We start from the raw sequence: 26,134 nt of genomic DNA, 5'->3' as shown, positions 1-26,134 counted from the left end.
TGCATTACGCTTCCTCTCTGCTGATGTTGATCTCCACTCCTGATTGAGGAGAGCAAGACTGACACACGCCCCCTCCGACACATGTGCAGTAGCCGACTGCATCTTTCACCTGCCCGAGGCAAGTGCATATGGGGATCAGCTTTGTGTACGGACAGTCACACCCTGATCAGGTGTGCATTATTCCTCCAATCTGTGCAGACGCCATCAATCATCCAGACGAGGTCGTAATTGCATCAGTCCTGTCATGAGGTCTTAATGTCATGAGGTCTTAATACAAAAAGTGTGCAGTCTGTCTAAATAATGGTAAGAATTCTATTAAAAACAGTAAATACGTAACACTGGTTATATATAATAATACACCTCACAGTAAGATGATAAAAGCAAAATAACTTTACTCAGATGTGTCTGTGTCCAAGTAAAGTCAAGCCAAATTTATCTCTATAGTGCTTTTTACAACAGAAATTGTCTCAAAGCAACTTTACAAGTCAAGTAAGGAATCAAAATTGTGAATGATTACTAAATACATTAATTAATGACTTTGAAAAGACACTACAGATTAACCAAACTGTTTAAACCTTATTTTTGGTCATTTTACTTAAAATCCCACATGTTGGTTATGTGTTGGTTGGTATGCAGCACACTGTGTGTCCAGGGCTGACAGCGTTAAAAAAAGGGTCCAAGTATTAACCGCTTTGGGATGCAATAATGTGTGAATAACACAAAGCCGTGTCATAACCGCTACATGTAATCCGGTACTTTCAGTATGAAAGTGAATTTGAAATAAACAGGCCGAGACAGCCAAGAATTAAATCCAGGCGCTCGGGTGGCGCAGCGGTAAAACATGCTAGCACACCAGAGCTGACGTCTCAAACTCGCGGGTTTGAATCTCGGCTCTGTTACCGGCAGCCAATGATTGGCTCGTCTGAGGATAGGAATGCCAAAGCGGAGTTCTCATTACTGCTACAATCATGACCTGGCCTATTGTTCCTGTACAGAGACGGGGGATAATGGAGATCAGTGTCTGACTCTCTGTCGGCTACTGCACACGTGTCCGAGGTGGGGTGTGTTAGTCACATCCCTTTTCAGTCAGGAGTGGAGGTCAGCAGCAGTAAAGGAAGGGAAATGCTATCAGGTAACTGGATACAACTAGATTGGGAGGAATAAATCCAAAATCAAGTGGTACAAAATCTGTTTATCCTTTTTTATTCTGTTCATTTTGTTTAGATTTATATGAGGACTAAGGTACATAAAACAGAATATCTAGCTCAAATCAGATGCAAAATCCAAAGCTTAGTTGCCTAGTAAAAAATATACACAACAGATTTCATAAGGGATACAAAATCCTTGCGTAACAGAGACACTTAACGTAACAATTTCGCTAATTGCTTTATTTTATGATTGACCACAGGAGTGAATCACATTCACACATGACACGATCTGCACCAAGGCATAGTTAAAGTAAAACTCTAGTTTTTTTTTCAAGCGGACCAGAGATCAAATCCAAATCCAAATTCAAATCAAGGTTTATTCATCACATACAGAGTCATACACAGTATAACAGGCAGTGAAATGCTTTTGTGACTGCTTGGCCACAGTAATTACAAAATAAACAAAGTAGACAAAAATATATATTATACAAAAAAAATTGAAATGTTTTAAAATCTAAAAGTGTAGAAGAATAGAAAAATGTAAAAACTAAAATTAAGAAAGAAGCTTAAATATAATTTAAAAAATAGAAGTAATTAGAAGTATTTTAAAGTGAACCAAGTGTGCGAGAGTGACGACAGTTGTGCAAGAACTGGACATAATATTAAATCTATATTGTGCAACATACTGCAATAAGAGTGTGAATATTGTATATATATATATATACATACATATACATACATATACATAAAGCCTGTATACACGCAGATACATAAAAATCTTTGGGTGTGTTCGAAAACCTAGGGAGCTGCCTTGCTGTCTTACTGCCTACATAGGCAGCTGCCTCAGTAGATAGGATTCTAATAAGTCAATGACTTATAAGTCAGGTTATTCGAACTGCGCTGCTTAGACAGCAATTCTATCGGGTTTCGCATTTAGCATCTTGCCATTCAAACCAATGGGATGGGGTGGCACAGTGCGCTAGCATGTTAACTAACATCTCCCTTCGTGTACCGAAAACAATTAAATTCGCTGACAAGCCCGAACTTGCAAATAAAAACACTTGTGCAAGTTGATACAAATTAAAAATCTAAAATAATTTATTTACGTTTGAAAGTAACTCCATTCGTTTCTCCGCCCCGTCAGCCATGTTTTTTTTTTATTTTTCTGTGAGAGAAGAGCTGCCGCACTGAATGCTGGGATTGCCTTGATCACTAAGGACGCTTCCAATGCTCACTCGCTCTTGAGTCAAAATAACATTGAAATGTTAAGATGCCTAACTAGACAGCTTATTAAGGCATCTAGGATTTCGAACAGCCTCCTTCTCAGGAGCGTGCATAGGATGATGTAAAATTCTGTCTATGTAGAGAGCTCACTAGCTTTTCGAACACACTCTATATATATACTCACATATACACATACATTTTGATCCGTGTATGTTTAGTCATGATTGCTATTTTGGTTCAGTACCTGGGTCAGTAACCTGGTCAGTAACCTGATCAGTACCTGGGACCTCATCAGGCTCACAAGCTGATAAAAATGCCAACAGATTCATGTCAATTTACCACAATTACAAGTATAGTGTGTTCCAAAATGTTTGTATTTATTTAGATGTTTTACGCAGTGTTTACACAATGGTTATATTCATGGCAGGAAGGGTAGGTTTTTTATCAGCCTACCAAATGTTGTTTTAGTATGTTGTTTCTATTTTGGCTTTGTTAAAAATTTTTCCCATAGTTTTTGGCATTGCTATACATTGTCATTCTCGTAAGTATTTAGGGCATTCGCTCACTATGTGTTTGATAGGAATGGGTATTTGGCAAATACCACAGAGTGTTGTAGCTTCGCCTTTACAAGATACGAGTGTGTTAAATGTGTGTGTCCAATGCAGCACCTGGTATAAACCACCTGATTAATACGTTTCTCTGGTTGTATTTTTACTTTGGTGAAAATGTCCGGACATATTTCATACACTTTATTTTCACATTGTGTGTTCCATTCTGTTTGCCACATATATATATATATATATATTGTTCTTGTTTTTTTTTGTAATGCATTTTCTTCCCTTTTTCTCCCTTTTAGCGCGTACAATTGCCCGATTGCGTCATGCTTCCTCCCCACCAATGCTGATCCCCGCTCTGATTGAGGAAAACGAAGCTAACCCACGCCCCCTCCGACACGTGGCCAGCATGCCGTATGCATCTTATCACCTACACTTTGACGAGTGCAGTGCAGCTCAGTGTTGTGTACAGAGAGACACACCCTGACAGCACACTTTTCTCATCTCTAAGCAGGCGCCATCAATCAGCCAGCAGAGTCGTAATTGCATTAGTTATGAGAGAGAGACCCCATCCGGCTTAGTCCCGCCCATATCTGAACAACAGGCCAATCGTTGTTCAAGTGGCTGCTCAGCCTTGCCGGCAGGCAGAGCTAATGTTTGATACGATGCATTCGAGATCCTGGCTCTGGTTCCAGCGTGTGTTTTTACCGCTGCCCCACCTAAGCGGCCTTTCAGCATATTTTTCATGTACACAGATATAAGATATAAGCATCTGATGGGGGAGGTTTAGTTTGCCTTTTCATTACCAGCAAAACCACAGTGTTGCGAAAACCAGCAGAATCTTCTGTCATAGTTCATATTGGAGAGTTCTTGTATTTTTTCCAAAACTCTGTTTATGGTCGAGTGCTGGGGTGTTTCAAATGATACTTCAGTAAATGTGAGGGATTAAAGTGCCCAAATACAGAAATAAACAAATACTGAAAATGTGACCCCGCAGGGACCAGATAACGGTGGTGATATGACACATCACTAAAGCAGCTGAGATTTATATCGCTCCAATGACAAAAAAGCCAAATGATTCAGTCAAGCAGGTTATATAATTCAAGCAAACACTGGCAGGCAAAAGAAACCAAAATTAATTAAGTGTTAAAAAAAGATGAAAGTGAAAAAAGCCAAATCGTAGTTAAAACAGGGCATGAAGAGTCACGGCTCGGAGTGTTTGAGTAAAACAGCTGGAATCATGACAGGACCACTGGACATGTCAAAACAGAGCAGGAATGTCTGTAATGAATATCAAATCAGTTTGTGTTTTCTAAACATGTTACATCTCTGTATAACACAAGAAATAAATCAGGACTACAGTACAGGTACACAAACCCCAAATCACAACATACTGTATTTTATTTTATTTTATGTTTCTAAGCACCGAGCACCAGCATTTCCACCACACTGTTTTTGTTTTAATGGACTGTTAGAATCAGCGTACAGTCAGGAACCCTGAACCTCCGATATTATGCTGGAAAAATACAGCCACTGATCAGCCATAACATTAAAACCACCTCCTTGTTTCTACACTCACTGTCCATTTTATCAGCTCCACTTACCATATAGAAGCACTTTGTAGTTCTACAATTACTGACTGTAGTCCATCTGTTTCTCTACATACCTTTTTAACCTGCTTTTACCCTGTTCTTTAATGGTCAGGACCCCCACAGGACCCCCACAGAGCAGGTATTATTTAGATGGTGGATCATTCTCAGCACTGCAGTGACACTGACATGGTGGTGGTGTGTTAGTGTGTGTTGTGCTGGTATGAGTGGATCGGACACAGCAGCGCTGCTGGAGTTTTTTAATACCGTGTCCACTCACTGTCCACTCTATTAGACACTCCTACCTAGTTGGTTCACCTTGTAGATGTAAAGTCAGAGACGATCACTCATCTATTGCTGCTGTTTGAGTCAGTCATCTTCTAGACCTTCATCAGTGGTCACAGGACGCTGCCCACGGGGCGCTGTTGGCTGCATATTTTTGGTTGGTGGACTATTCTCAGTCCAGCAGTGACAGTGAGGTGTTTATTGTAGAACTACAAAGTGCTTCTATATGGTAAGTAGAGCTGCTAAAGTGGACAGTGAGTGTAGAAACAAGAAGTTGGTTTTAATGTTATGGCTGATCGGTGTAAGTACTTGGTGTTAAATAGGACAGGCAAGTTGAGGACTGAATGCTATTAACTTTGTAGGATCCTAATTCCCAGCAAGTCAGTCCTCCCCAAGGACAACACTTATCCTGCCATGTGGCAGGAAGAAGACTAGGCCAAAAAAAAGAAAGAGAAATGAAGAGGAATCAGCTTAGATTATCCAAACATCAGATCGGTTCTAAAAAGCACGTATGATTAAAGATACACTTTACCCACGATGAGATGTGATTCACGATACTGGGATTTTTTCCCGATTTTTTAAACAAAATGGAATTAAAGACAAATTATGACAGTTTCTTTTTATTATTTCTCTTAAAAAATAAAATACTGTATTTGTGCTTATCTTTTATTTATGTAAATAATGAATGTCCTTTCATTTTTTAAGTAGGTACAAACTATTAAAAACAATGCTGCACATTTCCCTTTTTGTGTAAAAAAAAAAACTAAAATGAAATAAATCTTACATTAAATAAATAAATGAATAATACAAATAAAGAAAGTATCCTCACATAAATAAATTTGGCTGGAAAATTCCGAACCTGGAAACCCTGTAGTGACGTCAACCAGGCGAGGTGAATAGCGCCAGTGCCCTCTGCTGTTAAAGTAAATCGATAAGTAAATATCGACTAATTATACATGTAAACCGATTTGAATCGTTACACGTGAATAGATTTTTAACTGTCTTGTGGTGCATCGTTACATCCGTTTTAAAGAGCACCTTAAAAATCCTGCACTCTTACAGAGGCTCTAAGATCAGTTCTACTTTTGCTACAGTGAAACAAGACAACTTGGATTTAACTGTGGGAATGTACAGTGGTGGGACTTGAACCAGTTATATTCTGAAGATTTGTGGGAAACAGTGAACTGGTGAGGTGTGAAAAAAAGTGATTGTTCTCCACCTGTTCACTGACTAGCTGGGCTGATCCTGAGTAGCCAGAACAAGTGCAAAGACCGACCAGTTGGCAGTGTTTTCCTTTACCAGCCAGCGTTCCCGTGTGCTTCCTTCTGTACAGCCATTAAAGAGCAGTAGTAGTTTTGTTACGAAGCCAACTGAACACCAAAAGTGTCCACAAGTTCTTATTCTTCTTCTTAAGTTTTTATTGGGTCGCAGTAGGTTCGATTTCTTCGGGAAACACTAGACACCAATCTATCCCAGGCTGTGGCTCTCCCTCCTCTCAGACATAGCCATCATTTCTGTGTAGACGAGCGGCCAGCCGATAGCACCGCAGAGCGTGAAACCCGGATGTCAGCGGTGGCGGGCGAGAGTAACCAGATCTAAAAAACACTGGTTTCCAGTCTTCTGCAACTTCTCAGCACATTTATCAACACGCCGCTTCTGCTCAGGATCTGTTTATGAGATAAAGATGGGAAACAGACACTTTTCTCTAGGGACACAGTGGACATGAGACATTTATGCAGGCTGTTGGGAGCCTGACCTCTGACACTGGCTGCTTTAAACTTTAATTCAAAGCTTATTACAAAAACATGCAATAAAACCTACTATTAAACTATTACGTTTTATATAATTATTACATGTGGTGTTTTAACCTCCTTTCACCCTGTTCTTCAATGGTCAGGATCCCCACAGGACCATCACAGAGCAGGTATTATTTGGGTGGTGGATCATTCTCAGCACTGCAGTGACACTGACATGGTGGTGGTGTGTTAGTGTGTGTTGTGCGGTATGAGTGGATCAGACACAGCAGCGCTGCTGGAGTTTTTAAATACCATGTCCACTCACTGTCCACTCTATTAGACATTCCTACCTAGTTAATCCACCTTGTAGATGTAAAGTCAGAGACGATCGCTCATCTATTGCTGCTGTTTGAGTCGGTCATCTTCTAGACCTTCATCAGTGGTCACAGGACGCTGCCCATGGGGCGCTGTTAGCTGGATATTTTTTGTTGGTGTACTATTCTCAGTCCAGCAGTGACAGTGAGGTGTTTAAAAACTCCAGCAGTGCTGCTGTGTCTGATCCACTCATACCAGCACAACACACACTAACACACCACCACCATGTCAGTGTCACTGCAGTGCTGAGAATGATCAACCACCTAAATAATACCTGCTCTGTGGGGGTCCTGTGGGGGTCCTGACCATTGAAGAACAGAGTAAAAGAAGGTTAAAAAAGTATGTAGAGAAACAGATGGACTACAGTCAGTAATTGTAGAACTACAAAGTGCTTCTATATGGTAAGTGGAGCTGATAAAATGGACAGTGAGAGTAGAAACAAGGAGGTGGTTTTAATGTTATGGCTGATTGGTATACATAGCAGATTTCTTATTAAATAAATTATAATACTTTTCATGTTCAACTTAGTACTGTATGCACCATGCTCTTCAAATACAGGGGTGCAGAATTTGGCATGACCCCCTTGAGTAAAATATGCAATACAATTGTGCATGTGTGCTGCTTTAATAACAACTATTATTGTACTATACAGTAGATTCACTTAAATGACATTTTAACCAAGAGCAATACTCAAACAACATGTATTTTACTAATAAAGCAATGAATCAATAACAAACCTTAAATATAAATACAGTACATAACTAACAACATGATTCAAATTATATCTTAGCACCGTCTCAGTAATGCCGACCACTAATCCACGTGTAATATCTCAACTACAGTCAGCACAACAAACATTCTGCTGACTCGGACGAATCCACTAACTGGCAGTCATGAGTGTTTCCCAAAATCACTAGGTAAAAGGGCATAAGTCATTTTCATCGCTTACCCAACACAGACGAGTCACGGCGCAAACAATCCTGCTGGGCAGGACACCACATCAGTAAAGTGCACTTCTGTATGAACTGATCCCGCTGACTAACACAACACCTGGTGCAGCGAAAACAGAAAGTAAAACACGCCCAGTATTTCATCTGAGCACTGAGTCAACGCTGAACTAAAACCATTCAACGTGAGGAAACTGCAATAACCCATAAATCCTCCTGCGCCCCGGGCCATGTCTGCCTGTGCATCATTAACCGTCAGCTTTGTGGAGAATAAGAGCGATAATACCGCTGTAATTCCAGTATCAACTTACCACACTAAAGACTTTTTATTAATAATAAACAAAAAGAAAGGAATTCTTAGCAAAAACGGAAACCCAAGATACACTTCCAAACACACAGCCTAAAAATGCATTTTCTGATTAATCTATTTGCTTTTTATACAGTTGTGTAGTTTATTAATTTAGATGTACAGATGAGGTTCTTTACTGTAGATTTCGTAAACATATCTGCTAGGTCAAAAGATTTTAACTTATATACTGTATATATTTCATATGATGGAGTAAAAAGTTCTTTAATGTCATTTAACTTTCTAGGATGGCCTGCTAATTCCTCATTAGTTAATAATAATTGATTATAGAAGCTGATTTCCGTGTCTATATAAATGAAAAAGAAAATTTTGACTGCACCAATGAGACTGAGCCACAAGTGTTACAATCGAAAAAGCTCTGTATAAATATTTTAAAGATAATAAATTCATCACAAATGTCAACTGGAGTTTTTTTTATTTATTTGTTTTTAATAAATCTCAGGTCTCTTACAGTTGTCTTATATTAAGAGTATATTTGGACAGTGAGATGTCATACAGTAATCATCAGAAAATCTGCCATAAATTAGAAGCTTCTGGAACAAAAGAGTCAATGTGCACAGTCAAGCAAGCTTTACATTACCATTATTGTGCAAGAAGCTCCTGCTTCACAATCACTATACAATGACTAAAAGTAAGTTTAAAGGATTTCAACCCAACAACACTGCACCTACTCTCAGGCATGGTGTTGGTGCTCTGGCGCTGTTTTGTAACAGATGAAACTGGTGAATTTCAGAAAATCAATGTTAAATTAAAAAGAAAGGATGAACACGGCAGCATCGTGGCTCAGTGGGTAACACTGTCGCCTCACAGCAAGAAGGTCCTGGGTTCGATCCCCAGGTGGGGCGGTCCGTGTCCCTTCTGTGCAGAGTTTGCATGTTCTTCCAGTGTCTGCGTGGGTTTCCTCCGGGAGCTCCGGTTCAAAACACAGTCCAAAAACATGCAGTCAGGTTAACTGGAGACAATGAATTGCCCTATGTGTGTGTGTGTGTGTGTGTGTCTGCCCTGTGATGGACTGGCCATTGTCTACATTTTTATTTCTTACTTTCCCATATACAGTACAGAGCCATGGACATATAGGCGACTTAATCCAACTGATAGTTGTTTGTTTTAAATTGGTGTATATAATATTTTAGTGAACTAGTTTGTGATTAGTTTCCTACACTTAAATAAGGTTTTGAAGTAAACACACAAATTGTAACATGTCCAAGACTGCATTTGCACTTATCAGATACAGAACCAGATTTATTGCCTAGTAAGTTTTCACAAGAAAGGAATTTGACTTAGTGAGCTGGTGCCTGACATAGAAAAGATAAAAAAGTAGTACTCATAGAAAAGATAAAAAAAGTAGTCATTTTAAATAAACTTGTTCTGTAAGAATGTTCTGTAGGAAAAATGTACAGATGTTTACAGTATGAGAAGTATAATAAACTATTGACTTCCAACTTTGTTCTGCTTGATAATAGGTTCTAGGGATAAGTGTGATTTTTTAATGCTTGTACAGCATTTCTGCTACTTAAAGTGGCCAAATGTGACAAATATACTTTACCCAAGTACCATTCAGTGTTAAATAGTTATAAACATTTAGCAGTCCTCATGTAAATGAGCATTAAAAGCAAACACCGATGTTTCGTCATTAGTCACTTTATATAAACATGTGCGTGTCCAGTATGGATTAGGTAGTGCTGGAAAATATGATGTAATGTTAACGTGTATAAAATCATGTACAGCCAGGGATGACAGATGCACTAACTCAGCTCAGAAGGTCCTGGTTGCCAGATTTCAAGCATTGTTTCCAGTCCGAATTACAGCCCTTTTTTAATCCCTGGTTTTTATTTTGTCTTTCTTTGGAATATTGTGTAAAGTGACCGTGTATCTAGTTTCAGTCCTAGAAACACCAGCTGGAAGTCATGGCCAAGATGGCCACTGCAGCTGACAAACTAGCTGATGGCCACTGCAAACTAATGCTTCAATACGAGGACGGATTCTTCAGCACGACACCATTTGTGCTATCTGGGTTAGTGCTGTGCAGCTCAGGGTCCTTAGGTTCTCGAGAACTGAACCCACCCCACTTTTACAGCGACATGAAATCATTTCTGCAAGCGAGGCCAGTTCTGAATTAGGGACTGAGGTGGAGTCCAGCTTCCTGCTCCAACTCTGCTTCATGTAGCTCAACTTGCAAATGTTTCAGAGGTTTGTCATCTAATTCATGTCAGTCTGCAGATACAGAAATCTGCTTAGGCTTTGAGTGTTACAAAATAATAAGTAAGTTCTAACCACCCACTAATTACAAACTTTCTACTGCTTTGTTAAATGTATGTGTATATGTGGGTTTGGCTAGTTAAACCACACCTATTGCCAACAGGTACAAAGACAAACATGCCAAGCAATTTCTATAGAAATGAAACATCTGTAGAACAGGACATACTAATAGGATGCCACCTACAAGTCAGTTTTTCTGCCATGGTCAACGATACGTCCTGTTGATGTAAAGTGGGAACATCAGGCAACGACAGCTGATCAGTAAGCTCACCAAATCAAATCGCTAAACATGGTGTAAATTGTGTCTGTCCTCATTCTGTCCTCAGAATACTTATTACCCAGTTCCAAATCTTCTCTGGAGGCGACGTCAGGACAGGAACTGCTTGGCAGGAGCTTCGTAGTTTGCCGAGCAGCTGCACACTAGACCAATATTACTAAGTGCATTGCGAGTTGTGTATGGCACAATGCCATCTGACTCTGACACCACATAAATGCTTTACTGGAACAATAAATCTCATGTTGTCTTCTGGTTTAACTGGCTGACCCGCCTGAACGCATGGCATCAGGTGTATCGTTATGTGCAAAAGTGCAAAAATACCAACAGTGCCTGGCTTGTTTAATAAAACTATGTAACGATGCACCACAAGGCAGTTAAAAATCGGTGCACATGTGGCACGATTCGAATCGGTAATTCATGTAAAATGAATCGATATTCACTTTAAACAGCAGAGGGCGCTGGTGCTATTCACCTGGCCTGGTTGACATCACTACACAGAGTTGTACGGGATTTTTTGTATTATTCATTTATTCATATAATTTTAAAAGGGCAATGTGCAGCACTGTTTAGCATAGTTTGTACCTACCTCAGAAATAAAAGAGCATTCATTAATTAAATAATAAATATATTTTATTTTATTTATTTATTTATTTTTATTTTATTTATGCATTTTCTCCCTTTTTTAGCTCGTCCAATTGCCCGATTGCATCATGCTTCCTCTCCACTAATGCCGATCCCCACTCTGATTGAGGAGAACGAAGCTAACCCACGCCCCCTCCGACCCATGGGCAGCAGCCGTATGCATCTTATCACCTACACTTTATCGAGTGCAATGCAGCTCAGCGATACACCCTGATCAGCACTCTTTTCTCATCTCTGTGCAGGCGCCATCAATCAGCCAGCAGTCGTAATTGCACCAGTCATGGGAGAGAGACCCCATCCGTCTTAGTCCCGCCCATATCTGAACAACAGGCCAATCGTTGTTCATGTGGCCGCTCAGCCTTAGCCGGCAGGCAGAGCTGAGATTTGATACGATGTATTTGAGATCCCAGCTCTGGTTCCAGCGTGTGTTTTTACCGCTGCGCCACCTGAGCGGCCTTATTTTATTTTTTTTAAGAGAGATAATAAAGTTCTGGTTCCATCCATGATCCAGGCGATTGACTCTTTCTTGTAGGCAAGCTGCTGTTGGGCCCCGAGCAAGGCACTTAACTCTCAACTGCTTGCATTGTATTCAGTCACAATTGTAGGTCACTTTGGATGAAATCATCTAAACATGCCACAGATGAAAACTGTATGTCATTGCTCCAGCTCACTCAGTGAGGTTAAAATGGTTTGACTTGCATGCACAGAACCCTGACTTCAAACCTGTGCAAGACCTTTAGGAATACAGACTACAAGCCAGTTCAACATCAATAACAAACCTCACTAATGCTCTAGTTACTGAATAAAATCCTCCAAAGCCTTCACAAACGAGTGGAGGCTGTTATAGACATCATGACACATTACAAATTACTCAGTTGTTTCAAACATATTCTTCACTTATTGCAACACCAAACATGTACAATATTTGCACTTGACCATGACAGAAGGACTACAAGGGTGAGAGAAAATATAGATCCTGATTCAATCTGAGTGCTACTGGTCAGCCAGGCATCTGATTTGCTCTGTCTGAAGAGGTGAAAGGGCCACAAAAAATAAATAATTCAATGGATAGTGTAACCTAATGTAACGGCACTGTAGGGCTTTCCACATCCTTCGCATGTCTGACGTGTGTGATTGATCATGAGCACTTCATAAGATCCATTTCCTAAATAATGGAAACAAATCTTTTTAGTCCAGGGGTCTTTACTGGCAAGGCATCAAACAAACAAATTGCTGATCAAATACTGATAGTATAAAAAACTATATAAGTCCATTCATTATAAAAAAAACACCAACACTACAGACATTCTGGATGGTGGCAACAACATTCACATAATGCATTTAATCTGTTTGTTCTGGCAGTGTTGCCCCATGCTATACAATTCATTGTGAATTTTTCTTGTCTGTCATTTGTCCTTTATCCAGGATAACATGTTTGCTAAAGAATTATACTGTGTTGATCCTGGGTCTGAAAAGCTGGGTACACACAAGAGCGAGGATTCAGACATTTTCAATGGTCTAACAAGTGTCCCACCCACTTCAAACTGAAAGCATGTGTTCATGTCCGTCCTTGTATGGACCTGCATCTACACACCTCCATCAACAACAAACAAAGCAGGCCAAGTTTACTTATCAGTTTCATATTGTGTCTATATGCTCCGAATGATAATCGCACTGTTAAAAACAAACTTTAATGAAATATAAATCCAGGAATTAAGTGTGAACAGCTCAGGACAAGAAATAAAGAGTGTAAGAAGAAACTGTGTGTATCAGCTATCAGTTTACAGACGGCTTGATGACCTCTCCGCAGGTGACCCAAAACAGCCTAGGGGCTGATCATGAGCCTACCATCTTCTGCTATTTTACACCTTGAATAGGGGTCACAAGCCTAATACACCAAAAAAAAAAAACCTGAAAGAACCTGAGTACCTGTGCTTAACTGTAAAAATGTAAAATAATGGCTTATTCACTACCTTTGCAACATTGATTTCAATACTGATATACATAAAGTTTTATTGTGTTTTAAGTGGCATAAACTGCAAAAAAAATGTATATATCATCTGTGTTATATATAAGTTATTTAATTTTATTTATTTAGATTTATTTAATCTCTCCATTTTGTTTAGACTTATAATTTGTAAACTATGAAACCAGTATCATCTACCAGGACAGTGGTAGCCTAGTGGGTAGAGCTGTGGGTTACCACCTGGAAGGTTGTGGGTTTGAATCCTGACTCTGCCATGCAGCTACTGTTAACCCTCCCTGCTCTGCTCCCTGTTTCTCAATGAGCTGGGATATGTGGAAAAGGAATGTTATTATACTGTACATGTGTATATGTACACCGATCAGTCATAACACTAAAACCACCTCCTAGATTCTACACACACTGTCCATTTTATCAGCTCCACTTACCATATAGAAGCACTTTGTAGTTCTACAATTACTGACTGTAGTCCATCTGTTTCTCTGCATGCTTTGTTACTCAACTCAAACAGTAGCAATAGATGAGCGATCGTCTCTGACTTTACATCTACAAGGTGGACCAACTAGGTAGGAGTGTTTAATAGAGTGGACAGTGAGTGGACATGGTATTTAAAAACTCCAGCAGCGCTGCTGTGTCTGATCCACTCATACCAGCACAACACACACTAACACACCACCACCATGTCAGTGTCACGGCAGTGCTGAGAATGATTCACCACCTAAATAATACCTGCTCTGTGGTGGTCCTGTGGGGGTCCTGACCATTGAAGAACAGGGTGAAAGCAGGCTAAAAAGGTATGTAGAGAAACAGATGGACTACAGTCAGTAATTGTAGAACTACAAAGTGCTCCTATATGGTAAGTGGAGCTGATAAAATGGACAGTGAGTGTAGAAACAAGGAGGGGGTTTTAATGTTATGGATGGATGTTACATGTCACTGTTTGGATTACTTCATCTATTTGCTGTTAAGTAATATGTTGTGTAGATGGTATACATAAACCTTTTTAGGGTTTAAGTGTCTACATTTTTATTACATTTACATTTTCAGCATATAGCAGACGCTTATTTCCAAAATGACTTACAGTACTGTGACAGTATACTGTGCAAGCAATTGAAGGTTAAGGACCTTGCTCAAGAGCCCAACAGTGACAACCTGGCAGTCGTGAGGCTTGAACCAGCGACTTTCTGATTACTAGTCCAGTACCTTAACCGCTAGGCTACAACTGCCCGTTAGTGTCTACATATAAGCAATAGTAACATTACAAAAATATAAAACAGTTAACACTGTTTACAAAGCCTTGCATTCAAAGTGCAGACAAATAATTATAACTAAAAGCTTACGATCGTTCATATGACTGTATGTATACCATCTACACAACATATTATTTAACAAAAATAATCATTTAAAAACTGCACAGTCCTAAATCAAAGTGAGAGCATCCCAGATCAAAGAAATCAGACCAAATGACACCCAACCCTTGTGGAAAAAATGAGAAGAGGGGTGCATGTGAATGAGATGTAACATGTCAATCTGAAGCCACCTGACACACAGCTTCATGACCGCCTGTGCAGACTGAGCTTTGGGCCTTGTGATGTTTACTGCAGAGTAGCAGCTGCTGTCGGCTCTTCTAAAATAATCACACCAATCACGCCTCGTATAACATTACACTGCATGTTATAGCCTGCAATGTAGCACACGCACTGCATTAACAGCACATGAACACGAGCTGCTGCAGGCTCGTATGCAAAGGCACGGAGTGGGCAGTGAAAACACACCCAGCACTCCCAGCACAGGCAACCCGGATTCAGGGTGGGAATGATGGGGCAGTCCGAAACTGCACAAACGGGATGATTCAATCCATTCGAACATTGATAAGTAAATGACCACAGGGTTGAATATGCATTGAATATGTTTGCAGGCTTGCTTAATAATGATCCATCAAAAGAAAACGTACAGCAGCCTCCCAGATACTGCCATTGCTGCAATTCCCAATCCAGATGCCAAAATAATGTGCAATGGGAGAAAACCATCCCCTCCAAACTGATCCAAAGCCCAGATGTAATCTGAACAGCTTCGATTTCCACCGTGTCCCTGGTGCATTTAGATCCTGTTCAGTAATCGGTAAAGCGCGCAGATCTGCGCCGTCCAATCCACGCTAACGCGTAAAAGCAACAAAGCGCCCCGAGGAAACCTGTTTCATCTCAGCTGTCTGGCCGCATTGTGAAATTTATCATGTTCACCCACATCGCAAGAGATCGAATAGAATACACAGCCTGTCTTACCTTGTTAAATCCAGGATGAGTGTTGTTAGTCTCTTCCAGGCGAACAGCAGCCACAATGGATATGGGAAGGAACAGCCGACGTGTGTGTCTCAGATCCACACACACACACACACACACTGGATCGTTTAGGCTTTAAACACCACGTCAATGTGCTCACCACCGCTCACTACAGGTTCTCCTTTACCCCAGAAGAGCATTTATGCCCCCGTGCTTCTGTTTCTGCCCCGATGGGAGCTGCCGCCCCTGCCTCTACTGCTGTTACCGCTGCTGCCGGACCGATGCGCGCCGCTGTTTCCTGTCCATCCCCGATCTGGGCCAGCGGCTGCGGGAGCGCGCACTGGCCCTGCCCGTCTTACGTCAGCACCCTCGCTCAATCCGCGCGTGTGTGTGTGTGTGTTTGTGTGATTGTGTTTGTGTGTTTGTGTGTTTAAGTATGTGTGTGTTTGTGTGATTGTGTGTGTGTGTTTGTGTGTTTAAGTATGTGTGTGTTTGTGTGATTGTGTTTGTGTGTTTAAGTATGTGTGTGTTTGTGTGATTGTGTGTGTGTGTTTGTGTGTTTAAGTATGTTTGTGTGTGTGTGTTTGTGTAGTCTGTGTTTGTGTGTAAGTGTGTTTGTGTGTGTGTTTAGGTGTGTTTGTTTGTGTGTGTGTGTGTGTGTTTGTGTGTTTAAGTATGTGTGTGTTTGTGGGTGTGTGTGTTTGGGTGTGTGTGATTGTGTGTGTGTGTTTAAGTATATGTGTGTGTTTGTGTAGTCTGTGTTTGTGTGTAAGTGTGTTTGTGTGTGTGTTTAGGTGTGTTTGTTTTTGTGTGTGTGTGTTTGTGTGTGTGTGTGTAAGTGTGTATGTGTGTGTGTTTAGGTGTGTTTGTTTTGTGTGTGTTTGTGTGTTTAAGTGTGTGTGTTTGTGTGTGTGTGTGTGTTTGTGAGTGTGTGTTTGTGTAGTCTGTGTGTTTGTGTGTAAGTCTGTTTGTGTGTGTGTGTATGTGTGTGTGTGTGTGTGTTTAGGTGTGTTTGTTTGTGTGTAAGTGTGTTTGTGTGTGTGTTTAGGTGTGTTTGTTTTTGTCTGTGTGTGTGTGTGTGTGTGTGTGTGTTTAGGTATGTTTGTGTGTAAGTGTGTTTGTGTGTGTTTAGGTGTGTTTGTTTTTGTCTGTGTGTGTGTGTTTGTGTGTGTGTTTAGGTGTGTTTGTTTGTGTTTGTGTGTAAGTGTGTGTGTTTAGGTGTGTTTGTTTTTGTCTGTGTGTGTGTGTTTGTGTGTGTGTTTAGGTATGTTTGTTTGTGTGTGTGTGTGTTTGTGTGTTTAGGTGTGTTTGTGTGTGTGTTTAGGTGTGTTTGTTTTGTGTGTGTGTGTTTGTGTGTTTTTGTTTTTGTATGTGTGTGTTTGTGTGTTTAAGTATGTGTGTGTTTGTGTAGTGTGTGTGTTTGTGTAGTCTGTGTGTTTGTGTGTTTAATTTTTTGTTTGTGTGTGTGGGTGTGTTATGTGTGTTTGTGTGTTTAAGTGTGTATGTGTTTAAGTATGTGTGTGTGTTTGTGAGTGTGTTTGTGTGTGTGTGATTGTGTATGTTTGTGTTTGAGTGTGTTTGTGTATGTGTGTGTGTGGTTGTGTGTGTGTTTGTGTGTTTAAGTATGTGTGTGTTTGTGTATGTGTGTGTGTGTTTGTGAGTGTGTCTGATTCACTCCCAAATTTATAGAAATTAGTGCTGTGTGTGTGTTTGTGAGTGTGTGTGTGTGTTTGTGAGTGTGTGTCAAATTCACTTCCAAATGTATTAATACATTAGTGATGTGTGTGTGTTTGTGTGTGTGTTTGTGAGTGTCTGATTCACTCCCAAATATATAGACATTAGTGATGTGTGTGTGTCTGATTCACTCCCAAATTTATAGAAATTAGTGCTGTGTGTGTGTGTTTGTGAGTGTGTGTGTGTGTTTGTGAGTGTGTGTCAAATTCACTTCCAAATGTATAGACATTAGTGATGTGTGTGTTTGTGTGTGTTTGTGAGTGTCTGATTCACTCCCAAATATATAGACATTAGTGATGTGTGTGTGTGTGTCTGATTCACTCCCAAATTTATAGACATTAGTGATGTGTGTGTGTGTGTGTGTGTGTGTGTTTGTGTGCACTTACAAATAATGTGACACGTCAGACAGAGCGAGTCATTGTTAAACAGTCATATGTTTACATACACTTATAAGAACCGTGTTATGTATTTAATGTCACTCTTGAATGTAAATTGTTTGAATTTGTTCTATTTATGTGACTGAATAACTGAAACGTTTAGCGTTCACGCAATAAATCAGCATAAAACTCCATATACCAGGCTCCACACAGAGCTGAGGCGTGCGGTTGTGTTCCATTTAACACCATATACACTAAATAGTGTCCTAAACCAGATTCTGACTATCAGCGAGGCCACATTTTCGAGCACACTTTATAGGATCTTTTGTGCGGATTGAAACACAGCCCTGCAGTTGGACGTTAAGCAGCGTCCTGTTTGCTTTGTGTGCAGCCTGATAAAGCGAGTTTGGTATATTGAACCATGTTGAGTAATTAACTGCATGTATTATGTAAAACTATTCTAATTCTTGAATGGTTTAAGTCTTTTTCTTGTTGACGGTGTCTTCAGTTTCTTCAGTGCAGCCCTGATCATGCGCAGTAATAAACAGCATTCTTCCTCCCTACATCTGTTAAACAGCTTTGATTTATTTTATTTGCATTAATGTATTTTTCTATTTATTATTGGCAGGTATTTCTATGATGCGTTCATTAAATTTGTTGAGGAAATTTATTATTCAAACACTAGGTTGGTTGCCAGATTTTCTCAGTGTGTTGCATTCGCACTGCGCTGTTTATTTACAGAAGGTTCAGATTGCCAGATCCTCTTTAAATCCTGACAAAGGTGCAAAGCTAAGATTTTCAATGTTTATATATTTACTAGGATTTCAACGTCATGTTTTACACACTTTGGTTACATTCATGACAGGACAGTTAGTTACTGGTTACACAAGATTCATCAGCTTACAAGTTTAATGTCAAACACAGTCATGGACAATTTAGTGTCTCCAATTCACCTCAACTGCATGTTTTTGGACTGTGGGAGGAAACCAACGCAGACACGGGAGAACATGCACACAGAAAGGACCAGGACCATTCCACCTGGGAATCGAACCCAGGACCTTCTTGCTGTGAGGCGACAGTGCAACACACTCAACAAATTTGGATGTACATTTACCATTGTTAATTACCTTTCATATTTATTACAATCTTTAATAATTTGTAAACTCGTGGTGCCAGTTGCTGCAGTTATGCAAGTACATTTTTGCCCATTATAGCTTGAATTCTGCCTAGAATTTAAGTTTGGCTTTGTATTTAAGAGTTTCATTTTGTATTTCCCGATGCATGACAAACTGTGTTCCCTATCCAGAAGCGAGACGGTTGCTACAAGGTCATGAACATTCAACAGTGGTTTCCAGTCTTGCCCAGCACATTCTTGAGATTTTATCGTAAATGATAAAAGACCAAAATTATTAGAATTCTTACACTGAAAAATGTTCTTTTTGACCTGATTGACAGTTCTCTCGAGCCACAACTCATCTTTGCTTGCATCTTTCATTTATAACCAATCATAATACCATTGTTGGTTTCGATTTCACCTGCACTTTGCGGAAAATGCTGTGACTTAAATATTCAATAAACTTTTCATTTTTATTTTCTCTCTGTCCCACAGGTGCTGTAGACATTACATTTAAATGTGTTTATATTTATTAAATATGATGAAGTTGGTCAGAATGAACAAATTCAAATAAGAGAATGAACAGTTTATAGATTCTTATTCTTATTGCATTTTACACAAAGTTCCAGCTCTTTTGGTTTTTATTTATAGGTGTGTGAGTGAAATAAACCTTTTTTGTGAGAACTTTTCTTTCAAATTCCTAATAAAAATATTTTTTTCAATTTAAAAATGTCATTTAAAGCTGCTAATAACAGCTGAAAAGATGCAGTGTTTTTAGACCTTACATAATGCAAAGAAATTCAGAGTAATTTGTAAAAAAAAAAAAAAACAATATTAATGTTTTGAAAGAGTTTAGAAATCACTATTTGGTAGAATAACCCCTTCTTTCAATCACAGCCTTCATGCATCTTTCGTGCATCTCCAGCAGTCTTTTACATTGTTGTTGGGTGAATTTATGTCACAACTTGTACAAAAAATAAAGCAGATTGTCTTTGATGGCTTGTGAGTGTCTTTCTCTTGATGACACTAGAGGTTTTCAATGGTGTTTGGGTCTTAAGATTAGGCTGGTCTAGTATTTTAACAAAATAGTAAATGTAAACCCATCATCACTGGACTTGTAAGTTCAATGCCCAACCCAGAAGAAACAGTTTAGAACAGAAGCTCAATCAAAATGTATTACATGGGCTTTCCCAGTCAGAAAAGCCTCTCTTCTTTTTTTAGGGGTGGGTGAAGGGGCTTCAAAGGCTGAAACTTGAGCAGTCTATATATAGAGTTAGACATTGAGAGTATAATACTGACGGTGCTCTGAGGCTACACACTAACCACATCAGATAAATCACAGCTTATGACTCATCACTGCTCGAAGCAAAAGTGAGACCACTACAGTCATTTTCCCTTTTCACCCGACACCAGCCCATTGTTTTGGTAATGTAGCATCACAATTCTAAATTGCCGTGCTGTTACTCATATTCATATTAACATTGAACATGTAGAGCTTTCTCACATTTCTGTGCATTGTACAGTACATGGACTGGTCTATTTTGGGGAATTGATTTGTACTCAAGTTATGTTAATTTTTTCATTTACTGTGGTTACATTACTAAATGTAATTTTAAAACAGATCATGTGTGGTGTTAGTTGAAATTTGGCTTGCTAGCTAGCAGGCTAAGCTAACTGATGATATACACCCAACAACACAGTAGGTACTTAATAGCATGTGAACTACTAAACACAATGATGTCACATTATTGACACACATTATTGTTGGGATACAACAGTGAGGTTTCTTAATGGATTTTTTCCTTGCCGCTGTCACCCTTGGCTTGCTCAACAGGATTTTTTGGCCTGTCGTGGATTCTGTAAAGTTGCTTTGAGACAATGTTCATTGTAAAAAGAGGTATACAAATAAATTTGACTTGACTTACTGTATCCCCCTGTAACCTACACATTCCACACTGACAGTCTGGGTCAATCTAACTTTCATATATATATATAAGACTTAGATGTGTTGTCTTGGACTTAAACATAAAAAAACATGGTCCTTTCTAAATTAAAAGTCTTGCTCTTAACTTGGTCAGTAAAAGTGGTGGTTTTATGTACGGTAGGTTTTTAAGCTCGTTTTGTGTTTATTCTGCCACCATGTGGCTTGTATGTGTCATTGTAAAATAATGCCTGGTAGGAGTTAAAGCAGTTTAACTTTAATAGAAGGGTCTGTTGAACTGTATTAAACAGTAGAGTTGAATAGTGTCCCTAATTTAATAATTATTTTAAGTAAAGGTTAAGGAACTGGAGACTTGTTTAGGAGGGGAAATGGATGTTAAAGTATGTCCAAATTATTAATCCTAAAGGAAATTAAGGCCTCAGTAGCAAGTTCTGTACATAAATCAAAGGTCAAAAGTAATAGTACACACTACAGAGATTCACATTATACAAACAAGTATCTGTATAATCACAACAACACTTAGAAAACACACTGCAACAACAGGACCTAAGGGTACATATTTACTGAAATAACACCTCCATATGTACCCTTAGGTCCTGTTGTTGTAGTGTGTTGTCTGAGTGTTGTGATTATACAGATACTTGTTTGTATAATGTGACTTATTACATCATGAGGCTGGTATAGATTGTAAGTAAATAACAGCTGTAATATATATATTTTCAAATTATATATATATATATATATCAAATATATTCCAAATTCAGTATCTCAGAAAATTAGAATAGTGTGACAAGGTACAATATTGAAGACACCTGGTACCACACTCTAATCAGCTAATTAACTCAAAACACCTGCAAAGGCCTTTAAATGGTCTCTCAGTCTAGTTCTGTAGGCTACACAATCATGGGGAAGACTGCTGACTCGACAGTTGTCCAAAAGACGACCATTGACACCTTGCACAAGGAGGGCGAGACACAAAAGGTCATTGCTAAAGAGGCTGGCTGTTCACAGAGCTCTGTGTCCAAGCACATTAATAGAGAGGCGAAGGGAAGGAAAAGATGTGGTAGAAAAAAGTGTACAAGCAATAGGGATAACCGCACCCTGAAGAGGATTGTGAAACAAAACCCATTCAAAAATGTGGGGGAGATTCACAAAGAGTGGACTGCAGCTGGAGTCAGTGCTTCAAGAACCACCACGCACAGACGTATGCAAGACATGGGTTTCAGCTGTCGCATTCCTTGTGTCAAGCCACTCTTGAACAAGAGACAGCGTCAGAAGCGTCTCGCCTGGGCTAAAGACAAAAAGGACTGCTGAGTGGTCCAAAGTTATGTTCTCTGATAAAAGTAAATTTTGCATTACCTTTGGAAATCAAGGTCCCAGAGTCTGGAGGAAGAGAGGAGAGGCACAGAATCCACGTTGCTTGAGGTCCAGTGTAAAGTTTCCACAGTCAGTGATGGTTTGGGGTGCCATGTCATCTGCTGGTGTTGGTCCACTGTGTTTTCTGAGGTCCAAGGTCAACGCAGCCGTCTACCAGGAAGTTTTAGAGCACTTCGTGCTTCCTGCTGCTGACCAACTGACCAATTTCATTTTCCAACAGGACTTGGCACCTGCACACAGTGCCAAAGCTACCAGTACCTGGTTTAAGGACCATGGTATCCCTGTTCTTAATTGGCCAGCAAACTCGCCTGACCTTAACCCCATAGAAAATCTATGGAGTATTGTGAAGAGGAAGATGCGATACGCCAGACCCAACAATTCAGAAGAGCTGAAGGCCACTATCAGAGCAACCTGGGCTCTCATAACACCTGAGCAGTGCCACAGACTGATGGACTCCATGCCACGCCGCATTGCTGCAGTAATCCAGGCAAAAGGAGCCCCAACTAAGTATTGAGTGCTGTACATGCTCATACTTTTCATCTTCATACTTTTAAGTTGGCCAACATTTCTTAAAATCCTTTTTTTGTCTTGGTCTTAAGTAATATTCTAATTTTCTGATACTGAATTTGGGGTTTTCATTAGTTGTCAGTTATAATCATCATCAACATTAAAAGAAATAAACATTTGAAATATATCAGTCTGTGTGTAATGAATGAATATAATATACAAGTTTCACTTTTTGAATGGAATTACTGAAATAAATCAACTTTTTCATGATATTCTAATTTTATGACCAGCACCAGTATATTACAAATATAATTCTCTCTTTTTCAGGGTTGTGGTGCCACCCATTAACACTGGGACAGGATGTCAGTTGATTGTAGGGCAACACAAACACAAACATTTACAAACTTAACTACACTTACTATTTACAATGCCAAATACACCATCTACGAGTGTAGAAACACTTGATGGATAGGGAAAAAGCAACAGTACCTACATGTTTTCACAGACCAAACCAAATTAATTGTATTTAGAATTTGTGTTCTGAAACGCATTCAATAAAGTTGGGACAGAGGCATGTTTACCATGTTTACATCACCTTTCCTACTAATTAAATATCATAATTTGGGAACTAAATACACTAATTGTTGCAGGTTCAGGTTTTGAAAGTGGAATTGTTCCTCATTATTGCTTGATACAAGCTGCTGAACAGTCCCTGATTGCTGTTGTCTGATTTTCCTCATGATGTGCTGCTTATTTTTGATAGGAGACAGATCTGGACTGCAGGTAGGGCAGTCAAGCACATGCACTCTGTGTACAAAGCCATTCTGTCCAAATATCCATGGACATTCTGGGTAAATATGGATTTTAAAGGCAAAGATGACATGAACATTGTCAGGACTTGGGGCACAATACATTAGTTGTTTAGTCATCAGAAATCATTTACATATTTAATTGGTTTAGTAACTGTGTTGTACAGTGCATTTACAGTCATTTAAGTTCAGCAGCTGTCACTGCCAACTACAACAACATATGCGTCATAACAAATGCAAATGAAGTTTTTTGCCATTCAGACACTCACAGAAAAAAAAAAACGAATCCCATGCCAACAAATATAAAATGTCCTAATACTGTAAATAAGAAGTAACACCAGACAGTTACTATGGTAATTTGACCAACCAAAGGAAAGTAGTGATTCATAGCTGAAAGGCCTTCAGTCACCACAACACAGAAAAACAACACATTTTTAGAAAAAGAATGGAAAATTTAATAAGTGTGGGTAGTCATTCTTTAAGAAATTAGGTTGCATCATATGGAAAGTTTCTCGTCTACTTTTTCTTTGAAATTCAAGAAAAAAAATCATCTGCAAGTGAGCATAATTTTAACCCATTTCATTACATAACGTAAACAAGCCAGGTAAAAGCAGTAAACGTCTATTGTGGATTGTGTTTCTTTACAATAATGTAGGATTAGACAGTTAGAAAATAAGACAGTTAATATATTTGCATGTAACACAACTTGTCTTTGTTTAGCTTGTTTATCAGGGTTTCCTCCCATGTGTAGTGAAGAACAGGAACAAGGTGCTTTCAACTGTCACTTCTGAAAAAAACAGCAAGGCAGATATGCTCGACTACTGGATCGGTTGCTTTGTTACTTTCCTCTTCCTTTTTTCAGCCTCTTCTGAATCCTGCTTCAAAGGCAAAGAAAAATGCACAGGTTTGTGTTCTTTATTTAGTATATAAACGTAATTCACTACTTAAATCTGGCAACTGATAAAGTTTGTGTGAAGAACAGATTCAGCATTAAGGTCTCACTCTCTGGAAGGGATTAGTCTTTAAAGAAATTATATATGCTTAATGGAGTACATCATATTTATTATTTGTAAAGGTCTTAAAGTTAGAGTCTTTTTGTAAACATTGTTATCTGAATGATGTAATTTCATTACATCAAACTAAAACGTGTCAGCCGTAGTGAAAGGAAAGAGCACATTTGAAAAGTAAGAGAAGGATGGTGATAGACCACATCCTCACCCTGTATAACCACCTGACTTCTTTTTCACCTTACAAACAATTGCTATTTTGTTTTCAGACCTGACAATACAGACTGTGACTTCAAACACCACCGCTGCTTCAATCAAGTGCCCAGATCTGCAAGAAAATGAAAAAGAGAGCTTTACTATTAGTCTACACAAGGAATCTGAAATACATTCTACACATTATGAAATAGCAAACACTTCAGAGGCAAATCTAAGATTTCATGTGAATATTACAAATAACACTGTTTATTACTTAATAGAAAAGCCTCAAGTTAATGATACCGGTCTGTACAAATGCATAGTCCAGCACAGAACAACCGAGATGTTCCTGCTTGTTAAAGGTATTATCCTTTAACTCATCAGGAGCCAGAAGAATTTCATCCATATTTCTAAATCCTGCGCTTGGTAACTTTATACTCTGGTTATTGTTTTATAGATCCAGTTCTCTGTCCACATGAGGAAAAGTCATTGTCCTGGATACTACTCACCACAGGTTGTGGTTTACTCACATTGTACAGCTTTATCTGCACAATGGTCACCTGGTACTTTGGTGTAAGTTCCCACACGCAACCAGATAGCCAAATCACACAGAAGTTGTGCTTCAACTTTATTTTGTGGTTCTTCTTTAGTCAGATACATTTTATCTATAACTATTAATTTATTAATTTAGTTATTTTCACTAATCATGTTTTCCTGGTCAGGGTTGTTATGGGTCTTTTGCCATTCTAAAACACTGAGTGCAAGACAAGACAGAAAAACATTCTGAACAGGGTGCAGACTGACTGCAGGGCAGCACAAATACACAAACACCTAGTCATCATCATCCATCTATAATTTAAATTAAAGTCTGAAGTTTGTCAAGGCCAAAAATGACAAATATTTTTAATATACATGTCAGTCTTGGGATTTTAGTTATTTCTGCAATGGTTCTTTTCTCACTGACTAAATAATAAAAATGCATACCTCATTATATTATGCTGGTACAAATAAATACATACACCAACCATTACAAGTTAAAATAAAAATTAAAAATAAAAATGACATTTGTGGTATAGGAAATTATTTAAATTATTTATGCTGCATTTCTGTCTGCCTAATATATATGGGCACAGAGCAGTCATCAGCTGTAGTTAATTATGGTCTTTAATAAGAACCCATATCGATAGACAGATAGACAGATAGATAGATAGATAGATAGTTAGATAGATAGATAGATAGATAGATAGATAGATAGATAGATAGATAGATAGATAGATAGATAGATAGATAGATAGATAGATAGATAGATAGATAGATAGATAGATAGGGCCATATTGTTTTATATTGTCTTAGGTCTACAGGTTTATATTGTTTTTGTGTTGTATGCTTTCTAATCATTTAGTCAC

The 26,134-nt window shown here is 38.9% G+C and overlaps 1 protein-coding gene across 2 annotated transcripts in view; it reads right to left on the bottom strand.

The window, feature by feature from the left end:
* The window catches only part of raph1a (Ras association (RalGDS/AF-6) and pleckstrin homology domains 1a), a 98,945-nt gene extending 82,919 nt beyond the window's left edge, over positions 1-16,026 (bottom strand). For both annotated transcript variants that reach the window (XM_063005630.1, XM_063005631.1), the window contains exon 1: positions 15,670-16,026. The gene's annotated coding sequence lies outside the window, so the exon portion shown is untranslated. The remainder of the gene's footprint in view (positions 1-15,669) is intronic.
* Positions 16,027-26,134: the final 10,108 nt, after the last annotated feature.

This window comes from Trichomycterus rosablanca, chromosome 12 (assembly GCF_030014385.1).
Source record: "Trichomycterus rosablanca isolate fTriRos1 chromosome 12, fTriRos1.hap1, whole genome shotgun sequence".
In the NCBI taxonomy this organism is placed as follows: Eukaryota; Metazoa; Chordata; class Actinopteri; order Siluriformes; family Trichomycteridae; genus Trichomycterus; species Trichomycterus rosablanca.
The sequence above is the reverse complement of the archived record's forward strand: the minus strand, read 5'-3'. Positions and strand labels throughout refer to the sequence as shown.